The following is a 23,402-nucleotide window of genomic DNA, read 5'->3' as shown; positions in this document are numbered from 1 at the left end:
GCTCCCTTTAAACCCAGGCTGGGGACAGAACGTGCTCTGCTTCTGAGGATTACCTTTGTAGGGTTATGTCTATGGGGTCATGTCCTCGAGGTGTTCCTGGCTGGGTGGTGGTCTCGGTGCTGCCTTGTTGCCCTGGGTGTCCCCCAAAGGCTGGTGAGGTCTGCTTTTCCCCCTGCCCACTGTGGGGAATGGCTGTGGTGGGTTAGGTGGATACCCATGCTTAGTTTTCTTCAGAGGTCATCTTGTGCTCTTACTGCTCATTTATGCATTACTGCTTTTTATCTTGAGGTTTCTAACTAAGTATATGTGGGGAACAGCTTTTTTTGACCCAGTATCTGAAGGTTCCATAAACCACGTGGAAAAAGCAATTGCTGCCTTTCACTAGCGGGCTGTTTTCCCCACATCAAGTCCACAGGTAACAACAGAGGTTATGGCAGCTTTCCATTGGGAAATCTAGTCTCCTGAAGGTGAGGCTTTAGATATCTCCTGGAGAGGGTGGAAAAATAATTCAGTACAGATCAGAAAAGACAGTAATATTTGATATAAAGTTAAATATAATTTGTAGAGGGTAAGTTTTACATTTTTTTGTTGTGGGTTATTAGGCACAGGGAGTGTGCCCATGAGAAGACTGGACAAGCAGTTTTAAGGAATAAACAAAACAGCCTTTTCTAGGCTGGTGGGGGACACAGGGACTCAGTGCTGCTAATACTTCCAATATATTGAAAGATGATCTTATGCTATGTAAAGCATTGAAATTAGTATAATCTTATCTGACGTACACTAAAGCTTAAATTAGTTGAATGGTAGATTACAATAAAGAACTTTGATACATGTAGTTCTTATCTAATTGTATTCCAGGGAAAAGAAGGAAAAACTGACAACTTACTTCACTGCCCCATCTTGGATCTCAAATACGTGGGTATTGTCTTATTTTCCATAGCTACTTTATCAAGCCAATTTCTCTGTAAAAGGTTCACTACTGTAGGAACTTCAAGTACTCTTCTGAATGCTAAATGATAGCAGGAGGGGAGTGGTGGGTTATTTTGGCTAGAACTCTGCATTCTGAGATACTCCAGGGTGTATTTGACATTAGAAATTAGACAAGTTCTTTGATACTTCTGTTTGTTAAAGCTTCAGGCATGTCATGCCTATCTAATCTCATAGGTGGAGCAGGGAAACCACAATGAGCCGTTCATTATTGACTGTGGAATCTAAGCTTCGTGTTTAAAGCGCTTTTGATGGTACATGAAGGAAGCCTTTTAGACTAGAGATATGCAAAGTAAATAATTTTTGTCAAATAGTGACAAATAGATAATAGCTGATGAGTTGTTGGTCACAGCTCTGCCTTCAAATTGATTTTATATGAAAATTAGCAGGTTACAGGAAATTAGTTATTTTCAAAGGGTTTGTTAAAAGAAAATAACATCCATGTTTTTTAACAGGGCTTTTTATTTTCAGTTTGGTTTTGAGTTAGGAAATTTGATCTTACCTTCTTTATTTAACTTTAAGGTCTTAATAGGCCCATCTATTTTCAGCAATGCAAAAATTAAAAGGCTGTTGTATGGCCTGGTTAAAGATGGAAAAGGATCTGTGACAAAGGATTTTGATACAGTATTTAATGATAAAATCTCCTTTGATGTGACATTCTTGTGGGTGACTCATTCTGGAAGTGCTGTGTCTTTCTACCTTGTGCCTGCTGTACCTCTCCAATCCCCCTGCAGATTGCTGCAGCAGGGAGCTCAGGAACTGCAGTCTCTGTCAGGCAAGCCCTACCTGGATTCTACTACCCCACTTTCAGTTTGGTCAGGCATCACAATATGAATGCAGATTAAGATTCCAAAGTTATTTCTTTGCCAAATGGCACCTCACACCTTTACTTTTCCAAGCTTGTATCAGCGAGGTGTTACAGCGCTTGATAACTTTTGTGGTGCTGACAGTAGCAACAATACTCCTCCTGTAGCACCCATATCCCCTCCAAGAACACCTCTAACAGTTGTCTTTACACTGTTGTGATAGAGGAAAATAGCTGTGTGTTCTCTCAGATAGGTACCAGGTAAATCCCTGGGGCAGGAGGGGTGGAAAGAGCGTTTGACTGGGGAGCTGAAGCTCAGGCAGAGGATCAGCTGCTGGGCAGGACTCTAAAAACCAGGGTGAACCTGAGGGCACTTAGCTGGTGTTTGCTGCGGCTCAGGTAATTGAAACAAAAGCTGGCAGCAAGGAGCTACACGGGAATGACAATGGCTGAAAAGGGGTTCTCTGTTAATACTTATTTCTAGCTATCTTCCATGGATCGCGAAATGTTTTTCTGCTTAGCAAGCTAATTGTTCTTGACTATACAGAACTATATAGTCCAGCCTTTCGGACATTCAAGGGGAAGTAGCCTGACCCTCACCGTGTCTGAGGCTGCAGTGTGCAAGGAATGTTACCTCAGTTAGTCTGTGGCAGTTTTATGTTATGAATATCTTTTTTTCTGATGGCTATTTTATCTGACGTGAACAAAAGGAATGAGGCAAAATGCCAGGAATGTTATGTTGAACTCACAAGAGCAAGGACTTACTCAGGACAGCTGTGTCTCACTATATATCTCAGTGGAGAGGAATATTTTGCATTTAGCAATGTTACCCCGTCATTTGGGGATCTTTGGAGATGGTCATTGTCCTTGTATAAAGTCTACTGAGGTGTTTGATTCGGGTGTTCATGGTTCAAGAGTCTGAAACTTTCTGTTTGAATTTCCTTGACTTTGTCATATGCCATTCAGAATGCTATTTAAGCACTTTTGTTTGCAAGGATTTTTCTTCTTTCAGAGGCTAGGGGTTTATGCCTTAGAAACTGAAGGTAAAATAATAAGGTGATTACATCCAAAGCTGATTTCTTAAGCTAATTTTTAAACTTAATTGCTTTGCATTCTTTGGCTTCTTTGCAATGATCTGTAGCAGTCACCAAAGCAGATTGAAGTTGAAAAGGGTTGCAGTGCAACCTTGCACTAATTAATAAAAAACCTAATTGAAAACTGAATTCTATAGAAGTTGCCATGCAGTTAATATTTTGCATTTAAAATGCTGATGATTTATATATTTTATAGAAGTATTAAAGACTATTCTGAGAATTTTGGGGGTTTTTTTAGGGTAAATTCTATGGTCTTTTAACAAGAAAGATGAAAATTCATACACTTACCCTGAAACAGAGTATGGTAACGTTTTAAGAAGGAAAAAGAACTTTTATTTCTTTAGGAACAAAAAAAATGTAGGAAAGAGCTTCGTATTCTTACTTCCATGTAAGAGCTGCACATACAGCTGAAAAATAGTGGAATAGAGGACATTGTAGTTAGGTGTTCAAGAATTGGATCGACTTGAGGTTGTGAAAAACTTTTCTTATTGCTTTGTGGAAAGACACTGCTCTATATTTCTCATGCTTTGTCTTCCTCTCAACAGTGCCAATTGCTATCCCAGCTACTATGATCATTAATTGAAATTCAGATGAAAAACACACTTTTTTTTTTTTTTTTTTTTTCCAGATTCAGCTATAGGTCTAAAGAAAAATATTTCTATAAAGAAAGATGAAAAAGTCCAAGTAGCTTGCAGATGGTTCCAATCCATAAATGTTTATACCTATTTGTCATACATCACCCTGCTGACAGAATGCAAGGTCCATTGACCTTTAGGATGGAAGTTTTTCATTTCAGCTTTCTTGATTTTGTAATATTTGCCTCCGTCTGATTGTTAATGATGAATAATAATTCTAATGCATTTGGAACTGGCAAGAAACAAGTTTAATGCAGATATCCTCTAACACCTATTGCCTAAGTGTTGTAAAGGAAAAGAATCTTCATTTTTTTCTTGGCATCAGGTGGAATCTGTAGCTGAATAATCTATGACAAAGGATTGCCATCCACCCTAACCAGGAAAGCAGTTATTTATTGGTTTGTCTTTTATGTTTCTCCAGAAGTTTCATCTCATCTGAGACATTTAGTAAAGGTATGATAGCCTACAAATAAAGTTCCTGTAACATTTTCATTTTCATAGTAAAACTAGCATACAAAAAACAACCCCCTCAATGATTTCATGGTTTAATTTTTTGGTTACTTCAAAGGTTGTGTTTTTATTCCCTAGTATAGGATATATGCAGCAGAATTAAACTTTGTAGATTTTCCAGTTTTCTAAAACAATAAAACCACTGGCCCATGGCACATACAAATTGCAAGTGCAGCCTGACAAACTAAGCTAAAAAATTTGGTTTATAGAATTCATTCTGGGGCTAATGTACTGAAATCAATATGAAATATTTGCAAAGTATTTATTTGGCAAGGAGGAGTGGATGTGACTTTTCTCCCTGTGTAAATAAAAATGTGAGTCCCATGTAATGGCAAAATGTTACAGTATTTTCATGGCAGTTTGATCAATCTTCTCAAGGCTTTACCCGACATCTTGAATGGATTCTTATCACTGTAAAATACCAATGGTTTATGCTGTACAAGATTATATTACTGCACTAGAAATAATTTCTATAGGGCTATATCATGCATGTTTCTAGAGATGCTGCTTTAAAGTGTTTACACTCCCAAACTAAATAGAAACCTTCTTTTAAAGAAGTTTTTGAGACCTTTGCCAGTGATAATGAGGAGTGGATTATAGGGAGTAGTCCAGAAGAGCAAACATGAGTGATGTTTATCATCTAGATTCTAAAGGAGAAAGAATAAGCTCTTTGAGGAGACATTTTGCTTCAGGATGGACAACACCAGTTTCCAAAATCTCCATACTTTTCTCTTGTCCTTAAAAGAAATCTGTACCATGAAGTGTCCTAGGAGGACTATGCAACCATACAACTAAACTGTCTCTTTTGAATGGAATAACTAGCATATTTCATGGCCAGAAAAATTTGGGCTAAAGTGAATTCAGAAATTTCTGAATCCATTATGATGCTGGTAGCAGATCTTTTCTCTTGAAATTGAAATTCTGTCATTTCCTTTGACCAAAGGATTATCAAAGACAGGTGTCCTTTATTTATATCATATGCATGACTTTTTTCAAGAAACAAAAGGAAAAGTGATTATTTCTGTAAGAAACATCTGCTTTAGGGAAGAGACATATTTTTCTCTGTCATTTGCAATGCTTCCTTTCTTTCCCCCAGACCATTAGGTTCTCATGATCTGATTGTTGTTTGTGATATTTTGGATGTACTCTGATACTCTGAAAAATCACAGGATTCTGTTAAAATCACAACACAATGGCAGTTTGATTAATATTTTACAATTCTTAGTACTTTCCCCTAGTCTCTTGATTCTCTTGATTGGATTATAGCTGTCAATAAAATAACCTGGAGAGCAGAGGAGAGTTTGGGGTTGTTTTTTTGTGAATTTAAAGTTAAGAAAACAATAAAAAATACTGGCATCTTCCTAGGTACTTCACATAACTCATTTAAAAACCCAAAAATAATTAATCTCATCTCATCTCTGTTTTCTTCAAGTTATAAAGAACCAATTTCAGAAATCTGAGTGGGGCTCTTGCCAGAAGAGCAAGACCCAGAAAGAATTGTCTGTATTTAGTTTGGTTTTGCACTGAAGCAGAGCTATTCCATCTCTGGTCTCCAGTAACCCCTACTTTTTAGAGTCCAATTTAGTAAAATATGCCAAAAAAAGTAGGGTTAAGGAATCAAACCACAATTTAATATATCACAGAATGCTATAGGGCATGATTTTTTTCTTGGAACTTATTAATGAAAATCAATAAATTGTGCTGCTTTTTCCAGCAGTCTTCTTTAAAGGAGACATTTCTTGTTTGCTTTCTTTTCCTGTGCTGTTGGACATTGGCTTTCTCTTTGTCCTGGGACACAGAGATTTGAACTAGCCTAATACTTATTTTAAAAGGTGCAAGTCCACAATGTTTGAGGGGAAAAATAATTTTTCTGGCTCCAAATCTTGTTTGTAACAACAGGATGCAGTATTATAAGCGACGGTTCCAGCCATGAATAACAAACATAATTTAGATTACTCCATGACAGCACAACATACATCAATTGTTAAAATGTTTAAAAATGCATAGAATCAGTCTATGTGTCTAACTACCGTGTTCTGTTTTCCCCACTTGTGGGCTGGCGGAAGGTTTTTCTCCCCATTTAGGACTTAGTGATGTAGAAAAATCACATTAGCCAGACACCAGTTACTTATTGCTGTATCATGCCTGATTGATGGGGGTTATTTTACTATCATCAGATTAGAGATGAGGGGAGATAAATTGAAGAGGCAGGGGAACTCTCTTGTTGTGGTGTCATGTGCCTAAATCTACCCCTAAGAGGATAACGAGGTTAATGCACAGCAAAGTACAAGGGTAACTTAGCAATTGCTTTAAAAAACCCTTTACTTCTTTGTTGTGAATTTGCAATGGAATTATTGTGCCAACACCCGGAGACAGGTAAGCAACTTTTAATTGATTAGCAGCTGGGAGATTGTATCTCCTCGAACAAACGTGTGAACGTGTTTCATTTGAGCAAGTGGCTATCCAGAGCAACTATCATCCTGCAGGCCTGAGGGAGACTGCCAGCACAAAAGAAAACATGAACTTTGCCTGCTGAAAGCTCATCAAACAGCTCAGGGAAGGCTGTGAAGTACATCCACAGGCAGGTTCACTGAGCACATGATCTAATTTGCTTATTTTCTGCTTGCTTTGTACCACCCCATCATCTTGTTGAACTGCTGCTGGAGTTCCTCTCAAGTTCTTCTCAAGTACATCAATGTACTTGATTTTTTCTGAGGATTTCCTGTAGTGGAAGGGTTGTAACAACTGCCTCTGGCTTCAAAACCTACTATATGGGCTTGGAAAGGGTTCTGATAAAAGAGGACTCTGTATTTTAACTCCTGATAACATTTTCTGTGTACATTTATGAAGTGACTTGCCGAAGGACTTTGATTTTTTTGGAGTTCATTTGGTTGACAGATGTTGATCTAAGGAATTATTAAGAATTATCAGACTCGTTAGGCATCATCATACTAAGATTAATGAGGGACATATTTTTCCATGATAAAAGTAGTGTGTAATTCTACATTTCTGAAAGATACTCAATTTTTTGACTGAATATTGGAATGAGCAAACTTTCCCACTCCTTCTATATTTCTTGACATTTGGAAGCTGTGCAAACACTGTGGCTGGTAAATGTAATTCAAGCTGTAGGAGAGAAGTAATCTATTTTAAGACTAGGACACTAGGAAGTAAATAATTAAAATGATAAAATATTAAGACAATTTTTGCAGCCAGTGCAACAAAGATGCATAGAGTTTTGCTTGCATGGAATTTAGGGAACAAATGAGGACATCTAAGAAATTCCTACTAGTGAATGTAGTTTATGTGTAAAATCACAGCACACAGCTCTGTTCAAGTTAAATGTGACTTTAATCAGTTTCAGCGGTGGAGGTGTAATTCAAATTAGAGTTTATATGTGGTACAATTGGCTCATAAAGAATATCCAGTCTGTTCTGCAATCATGTAATGAAAAGGGTCACAACCTCATCTGTGCTTTGGGGTTTTGATGTATTTTAAGGCGTTTTGCGCTCTGAGGTGATATAATAGATTTTAGCATGAGTAAAGGCACTGACTTTCTCCTGTTCCTGAGAGGGAGAGACCTTTTTCTGAGGACATGTTTTGCCCAGGACCAGCCCTCAGGCACGCTTTTGCCTGATTTCCATTTTGTAACGTAATTTATCTGCTCTGATAGTCAAGCCACTCAAATGCAATCACATAAAGTGAAAAGTGCAGTTTAAGAAACATTTAGTAATAAAATATCACAAAATGATCACTCATGCTGTGCAAATACTGTATTAATATTTCTTTCTGATGAGATTTTTTATTTTCACAAAAAAATTGCTTAACTAGGTAATAGTTGAATCTCCCTGTAAACAGTCAACAGTGTTTACTTGAGATTATTTTTAGTCCTAACTGTTTTTTAGAAGAGTGTTTTTTATAATCTTTACCTTTTATAGGACTGGGAAGAGCAGAGATATTTTGTTTTCAGTCTGCAGACACACATAGAATGAGGAATTAAGTCCAATCAGTATCTTTAAAATATTAATTTTAGTATTCAGTGCTGCTGCCAACAAAATTAAGGGCCAAAGTTCTTATGCATTAACCTAATCTTGCAGTATTTGAACTGGGAGTAATTTATGCAATTTTTTGAATGCTGTTTTCTTGATGGTTTTTTGAATGCCAAAAAACCCTTTTCCATTAGCATATAACGATCACCAGATTTTATTAAAAGGTAAAATTCACAATTTTGTTCCACCGATGCACTTGGTTTTTTTTTACCTTGTTTGAGATGTCACTGGGCTCTTTTAGCTGTAATCTTAAATGAAATGCAATAAAGTTACAGAGCAATTTTCCCTTAGACAACCACACACAAGTTTAGAGAGAATTTCCAGATGTTTTTAGCTTGCTATTATCTAATCTGTTATGCTTTCAATACATACAACTGAAGATCCAAAGAGCTTTACTCCTCGGTGTGCTCACATTTTATTTTCCTAAGGATTTTTCTCCCGCTTGTTCTGCTGCCCCATGGTTGGGCATTGCTCTGGACGACAGTCTCAGTACCTCAAGTTTGTTGCAGAACACGAAATCAAATTCAGAGTTGTGGTGAAAATACACATCCAGGAGTACACTTTGCACTAGCTAATAACAAATTCCTAACATAATGTGATAGAATAATATTAGTCAATTTACTGCAACCTGTACTCTTAAATCAGATTTGGTCTGAAAGGTCAACTTTCTATAGCACGGAACTCTCCCAGCTCTTGGAAGTAATTAGTGTTACACAGCAAGTTTAATTAAAAACCCAATGCAATTGAGCCTATCAACTTCCAAACACTTCAAATTATTTCAATTATATTAAAGCTGTTTTTTTTTTTTTTTTTTTTTTTTTCTTCTATCAAGTGTCTCTTACTCCCTTTTCCCATGATTTTGTAGGTATGAATTTAAGGAGAAAATAATGCCTTCTTGCCATTGAAGTTTTTCCTGATCAGGAGTATCCTTGCATAGAAGATAACACATTACTGGGTCTGTCGGTTTAACGCAAGCCAAGATATAAAGGGAAAAATAGAACAATGATAATATATTTTCATATAATAATTTAGAGATACCTATCTTATTTTCTGTTCTAAATATACACCTTACAGTTCGAGGATGGAATAGATATTTTTTCAGACTCCTGTTTTTAACACAAGTCTGAGATTTTGGGGCTTTTTTTTAGCAGAATGTTCCTGCTTTTGCTCCTATCACATTCCTTCAATAGAGCTGGCTGAAAGATCGGCTTTGATAGAACAAGGTACAAAGTAGTTTGGAAAGGTCTTATCCATCCATGGGTATCAATACAAGCTACTTATTTCCTTCTAGATATTTTTATTAATGTTTCCTAACCAAGGACATCAAAGTAATTGTAATTTAAACTGCTGACTTGCAACTGTGATCTTTTTTATTCTGGAATTTTTCCTTTTCTAAAACAACAATATTTTTGTAGCCACGTAAATCTCCTTTTTCTGAAAACAGCTGTTTAAACTTGTGATTCTGGACAGTTTGTGACTGCTTTGCTATTCTTCAGTTAAACGTGAAAAGTTTTTTTTGGAAATGAATACACAGATTTAAGCAGTATTTTTTGACTGCTGTTGATTTTACTTTGTTCAAACTTGAAACTTTAAAGCCGCTCTGATTCTCATGTTCCCTTTTTCACTTATTATTGTTTTTATAATGCTTTTTTCTCTTTGCCACATAAGAAAAATAAATAGAAACCAGAACCACTGTGTTCTACTCAAATTCAGAACACATACAATCTTTATGCATTGCAAGTAGGACACGAAACCCAGCTGGTGTTGATTTCAAAAAGATGCTCATCAACCATCCTCTTTAATAAAATGGCACAAGAACCCTCCCAGTTTTATTGACACTGAAGATGTCCCCAAAACAATAAAACTGCAATAAGATGGCAAAAATAGCTGTGCCTTTATGAATGAGTACTTTAAATACATAATCTTTGAACAATTGCATCTTCTTTGGCATTGTGTAATATAGCAAGATCCATGATGAAGCAACAGATGCGGTGATATGTGATGTTAGTGCCTAGATTCAGGTTCACAAACACTGCTATTGTTTTTTTATGAACATCACACTAACCTGCAAGGTTCCTTCTCTTGCTCTCCTTTATTATATTTTAAGGCCATGATTTCAGAAACTCATACTGTATGAGAAACAAGAGTGGGAAACAATAATGACATTGCAGGGTGGATGTTAAGTGGTGTTCACTACGCAAAGCAAGAACTTGGCTTAGGACGGGGTTGGGTATGACATAAAAGGCAGGATTAGTATGAGGAAAATTGTGAAGGTAGGCTGATACCCTCATCTCAAATACACTGCTCTTTTAAATGAGATAGTTTAACAATTGTCAGAGAGGGGAGCATCAACTTATTTTGCTGCTGAAGTTGAGCTCTTTCCTCTAGTGACCTCTGATAGCAAAGAGTCAATGCATAAAAGTGTGTCTTTGTAACCCAAATCTCTTTTATTGTCTCTTCTCTTTGGGTTGTCTGCTACTTCCGTTGTCACTCTTTGCTTTTTTCAGAGTTCCCTCTACCCTCTATTTTTATAAACATACTTTCATAAAATTCCTTTATATCCACCCTAAGCTTGTGGATGTGTCTGTTTGCTAGACTCCATTTATTGCTGGCAGTGTCAGCCTTTTGCTGTCAGCTGTGCAAGAGGCTTCCTTTACCCGATTTGCTGGCATATGGCACAACCAGATTTCAGACTGCAAGAGCGCAGCCAGACGTGGCAACAAGTGGCTGAAAGAAAAGGATATTTCTGCTCCAATTTCAGCAAGAGCAAGGATTTTGATTTTTGTTGCCTTTTTTCCCTCATTGCTTACTCTGTTCTGGATGCATTTTTACAGTTTCAGTTTGAGTTTAGAAATCCCAAAATACCTACATGAGTTAACTCTTGGATTAACCTGGCTAGTTTACTCTTCTGTACTTCTACAGAACTGTGAAGTTATATACAAAAATTGCTATGCTAATTTGCATTTGAGAAAGAGATTTATTATTGAAGTCTCAAAATTTTCTTTGGACCATTCTCTTTGGAGATGTTGAATCATTCTTTTGAAGTAAGAGCATGCTTGCTAGATTCCAAAGAAGATAATAAAGAATGTTAAAATTTACCTTTAAAATATAATTTATATGCTATCAGCTCTCTAAAATAAGTATGAATGACTGTGGGTGTGCATTGAGAAACAGTATTTCTAAGGAGAAAAGAACTAATTAAATCCTCCAAAATGTCACATCAATGATTAGAAAGGATTTTTGTTTGAAAAGAACAAAGGCAAAAAAGTGGTGGAAAGTGAGCGGTTCATAGCTGAATTTATGGTTTTAAACCTAAAAATAATAACTTAAGAAAACCTTGTCCCTCTCATTTGAATAGGTAACTTATATCATTGACTTTGCAGCTCATACCAAGAAATTTGTTCATTTGCATTTCGTGTAGAGGAGCCAACCCTGCATTCCTTAGACATCTGTTTAAACAAAGGGTGATATCAGATCAAGGGCAAAGCTAAAACTGGAGTAATTTGCTTTACATGGAAGAAGTAAATAAATATCCTACTGTACAGTGTGATTACAACATATGACTTCTGTCAACCTACAACTGATTTAAACAGCTCCTGAAATCTTAATCTGTTTCTTGTCTCTCCCAGTTGCAGTTTGCTCTCTCTAGTTGTCCTAATCAGTCATTTTTAAGACCCTGCTCTCCAACAGGCAAGTTGAAAAAGGAAAAATGAACCCTCGTACTTCTAAGGTGCTCGTTTTAATGTACAAAATGTGTATCTAAACTTGTCAAGAGGCCACACAAACAGCTTAGGAGAAGAAAAGGTGAGAAAGCAAGTTTTTAAGGGTGAATAACAGTCATCCTATAAAATGCTTTTTGCAATCAGGAATTATCCTAGGAATTTAATAATTTTCTTTGATCCTTTGTGCATATCTTAAATTTCAGCCAAGCAGCTTTTAATGGGAGAGTTTTTCTGGTTTTTGTTTCCTTCCAGTTCTCACATTAATACAGGGAAAATGTATCCATGTTGAATGTGTTTCAGTATTATTTACAATAACTAATCCCAAGCATGAAATACTTCCAGCTAATGAGCAATATAGATTAAAGGCAGATGTTTGCTGAAACTATGAATTTGGCATTCATCTCACAGCAATATTTAATCTGTGCTGTATGTTTACATCTTGGTATGTTGGTTTCCAAGTGGCTGTGGTTTTCTTCTGTTGTAGTTTAAATTTAAAAAAAGGCCTCCATCTTGGAATTGCAGACGCATAGAATACCCTGGGTTGGAACAGACCCACAAGGATCATCAAAGTCCAGTTTCTGTCCCTGCACAGGGCACCCCAAAAATCCCACCATTTACCTGAGAGCATTGCCCAAAAGTTTCAGGAACTCTGTCAGGCATGGTGCTGTGACCACCTCCCTGGAAAACCTGTCCAGTGCCCAACCACCCTGTGGGTGAAGAGCTTTTTCCTAATATTCAATCTAAAACTCCCCTGAAATCTTGTGCCCTTCAGATACATAGAGAAGCAAAACTGACCAGTGTTTCATGCATTTAGCAGAGGACACAAGAAGGTCTGATATCCAGAAGCTGCTTGAGGATGAAACTCAGCAGGAATTTGATTCTGGATAAACTTGGACACTTGTAAAACAACAGGAGTGAGCTGGCAATTTTAACTTTGGAACCAGTTGAGCTCTTCTTGCTGACACTTTAATGATGCTGAGCATGTGTTAGGCTTCTCCAGCAAACAGAAAAGCAGGTGCATGTGTCTCTACTTGGAATAAAGAGATCCTGGGGAAGAGTCAGCAATTGGTCCGGTTACTTATTGTCATCTGACCATGCACGGGATGCTCTGGTGCTGTGATCTCTCCGAGCTCAGGTCTAATCAGTGTCAGATGCTGAGAAGCTGGTTTGTGTTGTGCTGTGCAAACACAGAATGGAGGGGATTCCCCAAGCAAACAAGATATCAGAAAGTACTACCTAAAGATCAATATTTACTGATTTCTAATAGAAGAATTTAAAAAAAAAAAAAAAAAAAGGTAAGAAAACCCCTTGTGCCTGGAAACAAACTGAAGCAGAAATAACCAGCACTGGTTTCAGCTGAACAATAAGAAAAATTATATGAAAAGAAAAAAATATGAAAAACAACTTAGAGGCATTGACACTACAGGAATTATTTGGAATTATTTTAAGTTAGAAGCAGAGAGATAAATGGTTACAGGAAGCTAGGAGAAAATATATTTTTGGGGAAGCTTGTTTTGTCTGATGACGTTGGTGAACAGAATTGTATTGTCCTAGCAGACATCTTTTAGCTTTGTTAAGGCAGAGAGAAGAGATTGTAGTGGGATGGTAGGAGGTATTTGAGGGGCGTTGCTACTTTTGTGTACATGGCTAAGATTGGTCATATACCAATCTAAAATTACTTGCCATATGGGTACATTAGTTTTTCTTCAATATCAAAAGCTGAAAGACTCTGAAAAGAGATCAAAGGAAGATAAAATATCACGTTGTATTGTCTGCTTTGTTTCTACAGCAAAGGCATTCTTTAGAAAAGTTGAGTGAAAGAGAGGAAAGGAGATTGATGGACATTTTACTGCTTTGATGTTTTCTTTGGGAACTTTATTCCTAGTCTTGCGGAATTTTGAGGCTATCTTTTGCCTGGCGGAACAAATATGTTTTTTACTTGCTTATTGGGATGGGTGGTATTGGCTACCCAGGGGCAGGTATTGAAATGAGCAGTGGAGAACAGAGAGCCACTCCACCCACCTGTGTGGGAGTGGGAAAGCACGTTTGTTACTCAGCTCTAGGGATCAACTGCTGAGCTGATAGCGGGAACCATTAGCGCACAAAGATTAATTCATTCCCTATGCTTTACCTAGCAAGAAGTGAGTGGTTGGAAAAATACTTCACCACTGCAGAAGGTTAATGACTGATCACTGATGTCATTATAAAATCAAAGTTACAGACAGATTTTTTTCCCTTCGTGTCTTTAGGTGAGGGGAGGCTACAAGGCGCAGCACCCAGAACAGCACACCCCTGTTGCCTTTTGGATGGTTAAAACAGACAGCTCTGTTTTGCCCAGCCACATGTTGCACTGCCATAGCTCTGTGAACTGCTCTTTGTTTAACAGATAAGCACCCATGACTTTTTTGAAAGTAATACAGTAATAACATCAACCTTTACAAATTAGAACCGTTATTGCTTTCAAAGGGACGCTTAGACTCCACTCTGAGGTGTGCTGAGTGTTAAATAGTCACTAGGGGGATGTAGGAGCTCTGGATGGAATTTGGGTTCACATTGAATGAGTTTTTATCACAGCATTAAAATGCTGCTTCATCAACAGCAATTTTTGAACTTTACCTGAAGATAGTGCACTCAGTGTAATACAAACTCAAATGCACTCTCCTCGGCATTTCTTTTGAAAGCTCAGCTGGGCTTTTTGCCTGAGCAGTTTCAGACTAGTTTTAAGCAGTAGATCTTTCAGATAGAGTCTCACATATGGCCCAAATTCTGGGAAATGTTTACTCCTTTAACTTATCATTCTTTGTTTTAATGAAAAGCATCTGAAGATCATTGTCAACAGCAGACCTTGAACTAAAGTGCTAACTGCATTTAGTAAAGAGAAGGCAGTTTTTAACCTCCACTTGTGGCACATGGACAGTACTGACCAAGGGATTGCCTCGTCTATTACAGAAGGCAGGGCCAAGAAAGACAGCAGTGTAGTTCTGCAAGAGTAACAATTCCAAGACAATAGAGAGAGTTCAGCTCAGTGCCAGTCAGAGATGGATTTGCAGGTATGTTTTAGTGTTCTCTGGATTGCACAAGTTCTTCACACCTGTTACTCTGTTTTATAGAACGCACTATTACCTTTTAGACAAGAGCTGAATTTTGCCTGCAACATTAAAGTCCATTTACAAGCTGTCTACAGGCTCTGCTGCTTTTCATTTAAAGCATAAAAAAGAAGGATTACTATTAAAGGATAAACCCAGGAAAAATTATGTGAGATACCTACCAAGAAAATGGAGAGAAAGTATGGGTTTGAAATGTTTAGCAGAGAATTGCACAAAGCTTTTTGGTCTGATAGCTATGGAAATGTGTGAATTTGTGCCTGGTGAAAGCAATGAAGTCTTATGAATGTGTTCATAAAACACACATATCAGTTACAACCTAAGGAATAATTCTGTTCTTTTCTCACTCCTGTAATTCAAGAGTACCTAAGAAGCCTAGAGGAAAACATGGAAGGTGATTCAAGTATCTGAGCAAACCTATTCCAAGTCCCTATTTGCAGATGCTAGCCCAGGGGGTTGCTTTCCCCTAAAAGGTTTGATATTCTGTTCTCCTTGCTTGAAGGCACCTGTTTATGCTGGGAAGTCTACACCAGAATCTGGGAGTTAGCAATCCCAAACTCCAAAGTGATGCTTCCTCTTGTTGTTTTACCTAAAAAGAAAAAAATCATTGTCTGAAATTTACTGAGAATTCTTAGATGGTACCACAACTGAAAGAGATTTATGGTACTCTCTCTTTCTAGACAGTTATATTCCAGAACAGAGAGTGCACATACAAATATTTACAGTGTTAAAATTTTGTGAAAAACATGTTTTCTGCGAAAAATAAGGAAGAAACACCAGAACTTTGGCTAGTATTTATGACCAATGAAGAGAGCAGCGGGCTTTAAAGTCATGGTACACCTGACTGCAAAGGAAGCAGGTTCATTTCTGCAGCACACAAATAATGCTGGTAATTCATTACACTCCAAACCGTCAGCTACAAGGTAGTTCTATTTGGATGTTTATTCTTTCTCCTACAGATCACGAAAGTGTGGTGTATATCAGGGCTTTATTTCTTTTTGCAGTGTTAGGTTATTTGTTGCAGTATTAAACCAATGCTGCCTTCAGCTTTCATATACTTCCCCATGACTTTTAAAAGTATTATCAAATTTCATTTCTTCTAACTTTTCAACTATGCATGAAAAGTAATCCGAGGGTTTTTAACGTCCATATTAAATACATTAAGGTTGTGATTTGTATGTAATGTGAATAAGTAAACTCAGCCTTGAACTTCAAATGCATCCAGTCTTCAGTAAAGAAGGTTGAAGTATTACATAAGGAAAATAAAGGGAAGTTTGGATTACGACACACATATATAAAATATTGATTTGGTCTTGATTAAAAGTCTCAAATAATGCTTATGTTTTGTGAGGCCTTGCCTAGGCTATTTTAGTAAACTTTGAAGATTTCACTTTCCAATTTACATGTTGATAGGTGCTGTAGTGTTTATGTCGGGCTTGGAGATTCTTCCAGATCTCCTTCCAGCATTCTGCTAATTAGAAGGCCTGAAAGCAAAGGCTTTCTATAGTAGAAGGGAATACAGGTGACCTTGGCCCTGATCAGTAACAGCTGTGTTAATTACCCAATACAGCCTGGCCCCTGATGAGTCACAGCTGTAGCCAATAAAGATCAGTGTGATAAGAGGGAGTGGGTTAGGTAGTGAGGGGAGGTCATAAAGGAGGAGGAGGAGAAACCTTGAGGAAGAGGGAACCATGAAGAAGGATCCTGGGGGGAGAGAATCCCTGCTGTGAGGTCAGTCTGGGTGTGCAGTTAGAGCCTGTTGTTGGAACCTGCAGTCACAGTCTGGCTGGGTAAAAGCCTGCAGTCAGAGGCTGCAAACTGATCCCTGCAGTCAGAGTTTAGCAGGAAATAACCAGCAGTCAGAGGCTGCCAGGGAAACCTACAGCAGGAGCTTGCTGCAGCCAGGGTCAGTGAATGGTTGGAGTCAGGATGGCTGAGCTGTACAGAGGAATGAACCAGGGCCCTTTTCATGCTGTGATAAAGCAAGAAGTCTGTCTTGGCTCATTTCTGCTCCCTAACAAAAGGGTTGCTGCACTAGCTTTCTATTTTGAGGTGGTTTTTTTCTTGTACAAATATTTTATTAATATGTTGTTCTCTTTGAAGTCCACAGTAAAAAATCCTTGTGGGTACTGTGAGCGTTAACTTGAAGTTTTTCTTTGGTTTGTGTGCCATTGACTAAATTTTTGTTGTAGTTTTATTTTTTTAACTACTATAAATATTTTTTAAAACTTAGGTCTATGTGCAGTGTAGAGAAGAGTAATAGTTTCTTTGAGTCTTTCAGTTGTAAGCTAGTGGCATGGTGAGTTTTTTAGGCCTTCTTGGTGTTCTAAGTTTTTGTCATAGATTAAGTAACTTAGGCTATTCAGATATTTTCAGAAGTACATGTTCTACCACACTTCAAAGGATGACTGGCTCAGGAAAAAAACCAAATTAAATAAGCATTTCATGCTCTTGTTCTTTGCAAGGAATACTGTAAGTTAGCCTTTAGTTTTTAATGAAAATTCTCTAGTGCTTCTTCCTTTTCTCTAAACTTCAGAATGAAGTGCCCAATGTCCCTTTATTTCTCTTGACTTTTTGATGGGAGGTTTATCACCAGCATTAGTCTGTGAGAAGTTCTACATAGGATATTGCTTTTCTATTTTGGAAATGCCTTGTAGGGGTGACTACAATAGTTTTAATGTCACATACTCCCAGAAAAAAGCTTCAGGGCTACAGAGTCTGACAGCCTTTGGGATGAAAACTCTAATAGCTATGACATAAAGGACCTTCTTTATATATCTTGTTATTACACAGTGGTAACCAGCTCAGGTTTGCAATGAGCAACAGTAAATCAGTCACAACCATCCACTCCCGAGCATTGTCAGCAGCTTGATTTTTCTCATACATTTAGTACTGGTTTCTTCAGGCCCTGAATGTTCTCTAACAACTCAATAGTTAAGACATCTGAGTAAAATTGTGTAGCCTATGGCACCTAGCAAATCAAAGTAATGTAATAGTTCTTTCTGCTCCCAAAGTTTTACAAAAATGGGAGAAAAGAGTAACAGCATAACAAGCAGAAAAAATATCTGGCAAGAATCTTTTATAAACGGGAGCATAAGAGAAACACAGGAAATTCTGTGTTTTTGGGTGAATAACTCATCATGTCTTTGAAACATGGTTACATTTCCAGTTAATAAAGCTAGAAAAGATATCTACTCATGTTTTCTCTCTTTCCTGTCTCCATATTATATCTTCTAATGTATATAAGCCACTGTCATAAAACCTTTCCCAAAGGAGGTTTTTATTTTGTTGAATCAAAGTGAAAATTCAGGTAATATGTTGCTATACAGCTCCCTTAAAGAGACTAGCATCTGCTCTGATGATCTGACCAACCTTGTTATGTGCTTGGTTAAGACCAGAGATAAGACAAATAATTGGCAGGATACTTGGGTCCTTCTGGCCTTTGCCAGCTGTGGAGCCTAAAATGATCACAGTGCTAATGATGTCCTTCCCTTTGCTGAAATAGAGGCTTGTTGTTTTTATAGTCTAAGATCAATTTTGGGTTGTGATAGCTGTTTACAATGTAGCAATTTTCAGCTCTTTTGACAAGATGAGAAAAAATTTAAATGGGGATGTACATGTAATGTTGTACTACCATAACAACATTAAAGGAGCTATAAGTTAAATAGAAAATTGGGAATAACTTCTCTGGCGTTGTTTTTTCATTAGAAGGACAGAACAGGGGCTGTTTTGGATTCTTGTTCTGTGGCCTTGTAGAGTAATGTGATGTAGCTTTTGGTCTGTGAGAGGTGAGACAGCGCTCAGAAGGGTGGGGAAGCTTCTCAGATTTTGTAATTGGTGCAATTCTTTAATCTGTATTTTCTAGCAAATCAGTCCAAGTGATTGGTATTTATTCTTTGATATCAGCATAGCTAACAGTCTAAAGGACTTCTGATTCTACTGCTTTTGCTTGTCCTCTATGATCTCTATCCAGTCATCGCCATCATGTGTTTGCACGACTGATATTTACAGCCTCAAAAGAACAACAAAACCCGACCATTCACATAGGAGCCAGGGTGCAAGCCTGAAAGTGCCTCCGTAAGGGCACGTGGTGATAGGGGATGGCTCCCAGCTGGAAGGGGCAGGTGTTGATTAGATACTGGGAGGAAATTCTGAGACTTGTGAGATGCTGGAATAGATTGCCCAGAGAAACTGTGGGTGCTGCAACCCTGGGTGTTAAAGGCCAGTCAGGATGGGGCATTGAGCATCCTGGCCTAGTGAAAGGTCCCTGCTTATGGCAGGGGATTGGAACTGGATGGATGATCTTTAGGGTCCTCTCCAACCCAAATTGGCAGACATGTGTTTCTGAAAGATTTTTTTTGTTTGTTTGAATGTCCTCTTTTCATTTCTCATGTGCCCAGGTTCTTTGCTCAACTTCTCTGCAACACACAAGTATGATAGTCTTGGTAATGGCCTGAATTTGTCCACCTGGATTGTGGGGATCTAGACTACTGAGCAAGGCAGGATTTGGTTCTTTTTGCTCTCAGTCTTTTGCTTTATGGACCGCACCAAATAAAGAGGAGAGAGTTCAAATATTTTTTGCTCTACTTTTCCTCTCAAATAACGTCCTCATTCTACCCTGGGGTTACCGCTGTTGATGGAAACAAAACTGACCATAGAGAAAAGATGTCAAGTTTTCTTCTCTGCCCTTCCAATACTATGCAGCAAATTTAAGCTGAAAATAGGTTTGCTCTACATTCCTTTTATTTAAGCATTTCAGTACAGGTTATGTTGAAAGTATATCACAGAGGAACTAGAAAGCTTCCTATGTACTGAGTATTTTTCTCTTCTGTTATAAAATGTCAACTTCCTTTAAGAAAAAAAAAAAATTGCGTGCAGAAGGGAGTTTGAAAAATGTCCTTTCCTGACTAATATATGCATGTAATTTTACTGCATTTAAAATGGCATAACTTGAATTTAGAAAAAATCTACCCTGACTTCATCAAGCATACTTCACTTCAGAATACCAAGTAAATTTTAAAAAAAAATCCTACATAATTTATTTTTATCTTTCTCTGGTATAGAACCTGCTATGGTACTGCAAAAAAAAAAAAAAAAAAAAAAAAAAAAATTAAAGTGTCCTTAATTTTACTTGCTTTCTGCATCATCTTTGTAAAACTCATAGCATGTATTTCAATAGCTAAAGTGTTTTCTCTGTCTAGGGTGTGCGCTGCTTTGCAGATGACAGCTGAGCTTGTCTAATCAAACTAAAATTGGTAGACCTACTAAACAAGGCTGAGCACTTGTTTACGGTCTGAACCAAGAACAACTTTGGATGTATGTTGTGGAATGCCAAATAGATAAGGATGCTTCCTGACACTGAAATGAGCTGCAGTTTTGCCTAAGGAAGCACCACATGAACTGCCTTGTTGCTTTAAAAACCAGCCACGCAAACATGAAAAACAAGCTATTGAAGCCTAATAGCTTTATCACAATTTTAAGTTTGAAATTTGTGCTAGGTGAGCTCGTGTCTGTGTCTTTGAGGAACTCTAAAAAATAAGGTTCTGGATGGCAGTTTGCTTTTACTTTTCTTCAATGATTTCATACAATTCCTAGATTATCTCTCTTCCCATCCTTCCTGTCACTGTTTTTGACAGGGACAAATGGCTGAGGAGATGCATTCAATGCAGTTGTCAGCTCCAACAAGATGCTGCAGAAAGGTGTATGGGAATAGCTGTCAGTAACAACAACAGTCAAAAAAAGAGTTTATTTCTGTTGGCCACTCAGGCAACATCTGTGAATGAAATGTATTTTGCTCAGATTCCTCAGATTTTCCTTCAACAGTCTTAATGTTGCAGCAGGGTATTAAGGTTTAGTAGGGGTATTTTTTTTCTTGTGTGGGGTTTTTTTTTCCCCACCTGAAGTATTGAAGATTTAGTATATGAAAACAGTAGCTGAAAACAATTCCTGGATTTGATATTATTTAGAATATGAAGTTCATACAATTTCCCAAAATGTTTTCCATTTTTCTTTTTTCTCAGAGTTCATTTTCTATTCATATTTTGGAATTTAGCTGGTTATTTTCCTAGTAAAGTTTACAAATAACTCTGAAGTCTTGTGGAAAGTTAGCATTTGTTTCCTTTACTTGAGAGACAAAATTGATGGAAAATTTCAATAATTTTGTGGTGTCTAGAGCAGACAAACTTCTAATTTACCTGGGTTTTGTGTATCTGTTTTGGAGTTTGATTGGTTTTGGTTTTTATTTTAGCCATGAATGGAAAAGGCAGCCATACTAATTAAATTTTTACACATTTCATATTTATGCGTATAATTATCTAGTGCACAGTGATTTAAAAAGCTGCCTGCTTCTGACTTCTACCCTTCATGATTTTTTATTGTCATGATTTTTCCACTCTGGGCCATAAATTGCCACCCTGAACTGTTTCCCATCTTGTCTTTAAAACAAGAATACACCTGCTGCAGACAAAACGCCTTTGCTTTGATTTCAGTGGCATGTTTTGTTCTGCACTCTAAATGACCATTCTCGAGGTTTGTCTATGATTAACGCAAAATGAAAGGCATCTTTCATGCGCTGTTAAGAAAAAATAATCAGTGAGGAATAATAGATGAGTTTCCCGTCTTTCCAAAGACACTACATACCCTATTATTGGCAGTATTGTGGCAGAAGCCCACCAGGAATAAAAGGAATATGGCAAACATGAATTCCATGCCTTTCAACAGGAAATGCTTTGTACCTAACTTGCACTTACCATGACTGACAAATATACTGGATTACACTGATCTAGTGTTTCTAAAGCGTATTTTAATGGGATGTCCATGCTACAGACATTCTCCGATGTCACCGTGATGTTGTACATCTGTGCCCTACAAAATCCACTGCAGCTTTAACCGAGACCAGTGCCAGCGCGTCTACTCTCTTTCCTTTAGGAGATGCTTCCTTGAGGGATGCGGAGTTGCTAACTGGCGCTCCTCACTTTCTCAGCTGCCGCCTGCCCTTCACGCCCTCTCTCCCCCGCTCGCCGCCGCGCTGCCCGGTGCCGGCGGGAGGCAGGGGGAGCCCGGGAGCGGCGGCGGCGGCCCGGCAGCAGGCGGGGTCCGCGCCGCCCGCCCGCGCTGACGTCAGGAAACTTTCGGGGCTGCCGCGGCCGGAGCGGGCGCCGGGAGAGGCGGCGGGACGGGGCCGCTCCATCCCCGGCGGGTCGGCGGCGGGACGGGGCCGCTCCATCCCCGGCGGGTCGGCGGCGGGACGGGCCGCTCCATCCCCGGCGGGTCGGCGGCGGGACGGGGCCGCTCCATCCCCGGCAGGTACGCGGCGGCTCCGCGCCGGGCAGCCCTGCCCCGAGGGGCGGCCGCCGAGGCACGCAGGGAGGGACGGGGCTCCGAGCGCCTGTTGATCGCCGCGGAGGCGGCGCTGCCCCGGGCTCTGCCGCCGGCGGGGGGCTCGGCGCCGGGACCGCGGCTCGTTCTCGGGGCCGGCCCGGGGCAGCCCCCGGCCGGCCGCCGCCGTCCCGCCCCACCTGCGCGGCGGTGCCGCTCCCGCGGGGACCGCGCTCCGGCAGCGGCTGCTCCCGGCCCGGCGCCCGCACGGACACGGGGGTCTCGGGCGCCCGGGCAGGGCTTTTTGAATTTCAAGTAGCTGCGGATAATGAGATGCCTTTCATTCGGGGTTGGGTTTTTTTTGCCCGTTGTAAGTACAGTAAAGCCTTTATCCGAGACGAGGTTTTGTTTTCCTCGTGAGGCTCCGCCGTGGCAGCCCGGCGATGCTGGGCGGCTGCCGAGCGCTCAGTTGTTGTACGAGGGAGGATCTTCGGCTCGTAACCAAACCCGAACCACCGAGTTAATTTTAACTCCGCGTGTGTCGGGAGGGTGGAGTGCTGGAGGAGTTTGCTGGATCATCGTGCGAGTAAGGGAGAAATCTGAGCAAGGAGTGCAGCTCTGCCCCGGAGTCGGGGAGAGAGATTCAGGGAGAAATTCTCAGTTTGAGAGCGTCTGAAAGTTGTCTGACACTTAAAGGAACATGTAAAAGTGTGTTGCTCATTCAATTTCACTGTCCTTCTCATTTATTAGGGGGCACTGAGAGTCAATATAAGGCCCGTAAAGGTTAATTGTGTTCTTCATACAAAGAAATTGGCTCCCTTCCGGAGAAACAGATTTCTGGAGTCTTTTTTTGAACTCAAGATACTTATTAATGATTTCTAATTTAAATAGCATGCAGCTTTTAAACTTTTCAGTTCCTACAGTTCCATTGCAGTTGTAAGTTCTTAAAAAGTCTTCTTCATGACAAGAAAAAGTTATCATAACTAAAAAGATGTTAAACCCCCCTAATAAACAGGAAAGTAAGGCGTAAATGAAGGTGATTAGGAAGGTGCTTTGAACGTGCAGAGATCCACATAAAATGTCATAGCAATATATTTGGTTTATTCAGGATAAATATAAATAAGCATCTATATTTGTGTATTGTGTGAATGCTTCTCCTTTTAGAAACTATTTTCTGTG

The 23,402-nt window shown here is 39.0% G+C and overlaps 1 protein-coding gene across 8 annotated transcripts in view; it reads left to right on the top strand.

Annotated features, from left to right (window-relative positions):
* The first annotated feature begins 50 nt into the window (after window positions 1-50).
* GULP1 (GULP PTB domain containing engulfment adaptor 1) overlaps window positions 51-23,402 on the top strand; it is a 168,337-nt gene continuing 144,985 nt past the window's right edge. For 2 of the 8 annotated variants that reach the window (XM_040069097.1, XM_040069085.1), the window contains exon 1: window positions 16,549-16,637. The gene's annotated coding sequence lies outside the window, so the exon portion shown is untranslated. Of the gene's footprint in view, window positions 154-317; window positions 468-858; window positions 920-16,548; window positions 16,638-22,108; window positions 22,212-22,572; window positions 22,591-23,402 lie in introns of those variants that run through there. The other 6 variants (XM_040069086.2, XM_040069089.2, XM_058421266.1 and 3 more) reach the window with 5 other exon arrangements.

The sequence above is a fragment of the Hirundo rustica genome, chromosome 7, assembly GCF_015227805.2.
Source record: "Hirundo rustica isolate bHirRus1 chromosome 7, bHirRus1.pri.v3, whole genome shotgun sequence".
Classification (NCBI taxonomy): Eukaryota; Metazoa; Chordata; class Aves; order Passeriformes; family Hirundinidae; genus Hirundo; species Hirundo rustica.
Note: the sequence above shows the minus strand (reverse complement) of the source record. Positions and strands in the feature narration are given on the sequence as shown.